Raw genomic sequence first — 4,330 nt, forward strand, 5'->3', positions numbered from 1 at the left:
AAAGGCCCTTCCAACAGCCTTTTATCAACAAATTTTCTAAAGATCCCCACACTACTTGGGAATTTTTCTATTGTTATTTCATAAACGTCTGACGACGTTTTAATTGTGAGTCCGTCCTTGGGGGTTTTAAAGATGAAATCCTCAAATTCCTTTCCCTCTGTCTCTATTTTGTTTTTGCTTTGGCTTACAAAATCCATCAATTCACTGTTACACTTGTTCACAACAGCGAAATTGATGGATACATTTCGTCTACAATCTGATGTATATTTTTTGAAGTTCTGTAATTAGTTGTTTCTGTGTTTCTGTGATTTCATGCTGTTGTTGATTGTGTTGCTGTTTTTGAAGTTGTTGATCTTGTTCTTGTTGTTTTTGTTGGACTAGTTGTGAATTGTATTGCAGTTGTGGTTTCAGAATAAGTTTTCGTTGGTTTCGTGGAGTAGGGCTATGTGCTCGCCTCCTCTTTCGCCTACTCCCTTTTGTCACAGTGATCCATTTATCGTCCAGCTTTTCCCCCATGTCATTGCGGGAGCAATTAAAATTGAAGCGCACACCCAGCAAGACAGTGGGTGTTTCTACGCAAAAATACAATCTGCGAAGTCCAAACAATCTCAGAAATGAAATGGTAACAATAAATATGAAAGAGGGGCCGAAAAGATAAACACTTTTTCAACTTACGGAACACCAAATTTTCGTGACTTCACAGTATGGCGGCCATAATAATAATAATAATAATAATAATAATAATAATAATAATAATAATAATAATAATTACCCTCTCTCCCAAAATTGCTGGCTTTGTGCCAAAATTTGAAATCATTATTATTATTATCATTGTTGTTGTTGTTGTTGTTGCTGCTGCTGCTGCTGCTATTGTTATTGCTACGCTAGGCACAAGGCCTTGAAATGTTTGGGGGAAGGGGGCCAGTTGGGTATAACGATCCCAGTGCATAACTGGTCCTTATTTCATCGACCCTGAAAAGATGAAAGGCAAAGTCAACCTCGGCGGAATTTGAACTGAGAACGTAAGGACGGACGAAATGTCGTTAAGCCTTTTGTCTAGCGTGCTAACAATTCTACCAATAATAACAATGACCATATCGCGTTGAAAGCACCGGTTCTCATCCGATTACCGAAGTTAAGCAACGTCGAGCCGAGTTCGTACTTTGATGGGTGACCACCTGGAAAGCCTAAGTGTTGTAAGCATTCTTTCTCTTCCAAGGTGGTGCCCCAGCATGGTCGCAGTCAAATTTTGGTACAAATTCAACAAATTTACGGAGTGGGGTTTAGTCGATTACTCTTTTACTCTTTTACTTGTTTCAGTCATTTGACTGTGGTCATGCTGGAGCACCACCTTTTTAGTCGAGCAAATCGACCCGGGACTTATTCTTTGTAAGCCTAGTACTTATTCTATCAGTCTCTTTTGCCGAACCGCTAAGTTACGGGGACGTAAACACATCAGCATCGGTTGTCAAGCGATGCTGGGGGGACAAACACACACACACACATATATATATATATATATATATATATATATATATATATATATATATATATACGACGGGCTTCTTTCAGTTTCCGTCTACCAAATCCACTCACAAGGCTTTGGTCGGCCCGAGGCTATAGTAGAAGACACTTGCCCAAGGTGCGACTGAACCCGGAACCATGTGGTTGGTAAGCAAGCTACTTACCACACAGCCACTCCTACGCCTATATTGTTGACGTTTCAAACTTTTGCACAAGGCTCGCAACTTTAGAGAGAAGGGTCGATCTCGCAATTTATTTTATCGATCCGGAAATGATAAAAGCGAAAGTTGATTTCGGAAAGATTCGAACCCAGAATGTAATGAGCTTGAAGAAAAATCGCATCATAGCATTTCCTCCAACGATTTAACGATTCAACCAATAATAATGATATATTCCGAAAGATACCAGAATTAAATATAAGAAAAAATGCTTTGCAACATGACACCGCAAACCTGCAAAGCATAGAATTTTACTTCAGACAACCAATGTAATCAGCAAGTTTCATTGTAAACACGGAAGCTCTAAACATCATGATTTGAATTCTAGTATCAGCACACAAGAACAATACTTTCCAGTCGGTTAGCTAACTGCATGATTAAAATAAGGCGCCACTTTAGCATATTACAATACAGAACAGGAAAGAAGACTCGATAGGAAGAAACTGTAGTTGACGACAGTACAGTTCTTCGGAATGAACCATAAATGGCTTTACCATTAGACACACACACGCGCACACAAACACACACACACCACACACACACACACACACACACACACACACACACACCATATATATATATATATATATATATAGAGAGAGAGAGAGAGAGAGAGAAATAGAGAGAAATACTGATATATATATACACATATTCCTGTATGTTTATGTATATGCATATATGCATAAAAATATGTGTGTGTAGAGTATGTGTGTATATTATATATATATTATTATATGTGAAGGCGCGTGGCTTAGTGGTTAGGACATTCGGCTCACGATTGTAAGGTCGTGAGTTCAATTCCCGGCGACGCGTTGTGTCCTTGAGCAAGTCACTTTATTTCACGTTGCCCCAGTCGACTCATGTGGCAAAAATGAGTTGTACCTGTATTTCAAAGGGCCGGCCTGTCACACTCTGTGTCACGCTGAATCTCCCTGAGAACTACGTTAGGGATACACGTGTCTGTGGATTGCTCACCCACTTGCACATTAATTTCACGAGCAAGCTGTTCCGTTGATCGTATCGGCTGGGACCCTCATCGTCGTAACCGACGGAGTGATCCTCCTCTCTCTCTCTCCCTCTCTCTCTTTCTTCCTCTCTAAATATATATATGCATGCATGCATGTATGTATGCGTGCATGTATGAAATATATGAAAGTAATTGTTATATATACTGCTCAGGTGCACTACAACTAAGAAAAAAGGCATCAGGCTGATTTCAGGCAGCGTGGAAGCTTTGAAGGATCTAGTATCTCGACAGCTAATGACTGATGCGGATAATTTATTCCATGCTTCAGCAATTCTGAGCGTGAAAAGATGTTTCCGAAAGTCATGGGTGCTGTGTTATTTTTGATTTTGTAAGCATGTCCGCAAGTACATAGAGTAACGATGCTTGCGGGCTGGACACGGACATTAATGAGGTGAATTATAATGATACAAGGATGATAAGGATGGGAGAAGACGAAAAGCGCCCGCCGACTTTTGCTTCTCTAAAACATTGTTCTTTTAAAGTATCATACCGAGGCAATAAACCTCTTACACAGTTAAAAAAAAACACATTAATGAAGCAATAAACCTCTTACATTTTGTCCGACGAAGATCGCTGTTTACAATAATACTCTGATCACGCTCACTAGAAGACTTCTTGAGATTGCTGCGGGCGTTTGTAAAGGCTGAGTTTTTCTTCCTAAAGTGCATGTCCACAGCTAGCTTGAGTTTCCAGTCGGAAATCCATTGCTGCAAGAAAGACCTATAGCGCACACGATTTGTTCTTTCTATCTCGAGGTACAGCTTGACAACCGATGCTGGTGTGTTTACGTCCCCGTAACTTAGTGGTTAGGCAAAAGCGACCGATAGAATAAGTACTAGGCTTACAAAGAATAAGTCCTGGGGTCGATTTGCTCGACTAAATGGCGGTGCTCCAGCATGGCCGCAATCAAATGACTGAAACAAGTAAGAGAGTAAAGAGTAAGAGTATATATATATATATATATATATAAATGTAGTCAAACATTGATGTGTGTGTGTGTATGCAAAGCTTCCCAAGTTAATTGGCTGGTCTGTAAAGATGGGTGAGCGACAAAAAATCGAATCAAAATTAATCTGCATTGTTTAGTAGTTAAACTTGAAGTGTCGGTTATTACAATAAGGGATTATAGTGTATAAGTTGCTATCAACATCATCAATACTTCATCTAAACTTCCTTTTTCTTCTTTTTTTTTGTTCTCTCGATAAGTTGACAGTTCCATAACATCGTTATTCAGTGAAGGGCAAAAGCTTCTGTCTAATGTAGTTACTACTACTACTACTACTACTACTACTACTACTACTACTACTACTACTACTAGTAGTAGTAGTAGTAGTAGTAGTAGTAGTAGTAGCAGCAGTAGTATCTATCCCAAATCATTATATCATGTCGGTTGTGCTTAGATTTTGTTGAGGTCGGCCTGGTAGATTCCACCAGTATTCCTTTTTATTATGAGTGGCTCTGGCTTCTATCATATTGTTGGTTCTTATTTCTTTGTCCCCTGGATTATCCTTCCGACGGATTTCATTATTGAGTGTCCTAGGTACAATATCATGTCTCAGTA

The 4,330-nt window shown here is 39.4% G+C and overlaps 1 pseudogene; it reads left to right on the forward strand.

The window, feature by feature from the left end:
* Positions 1–1,084: 1,084 nt before the first annotated feature.
* On the forward strand, positions 1,085–1,203 carry LOC115230853 (annotated as a pseudogene).
* The last annotated feature ends 3,127 nt before the right edge of the window (positions 1,204–4,330 follow it).

Source organism: Octopus sinensis, unplaced genomic scaffold (genome assembly GCF_006345805.1).
Source record: "Octopus sinensis unplaced genomic scaffold, ASM634580v1 Contig16548, whole genome shotgun sequence".
Taxonomy (NCBI): Eukaryota; Metazoa; Mollusca; class Cephalopoda; order Octopoda; family Octopodidae; genus Octopus; species Octopus sinensis.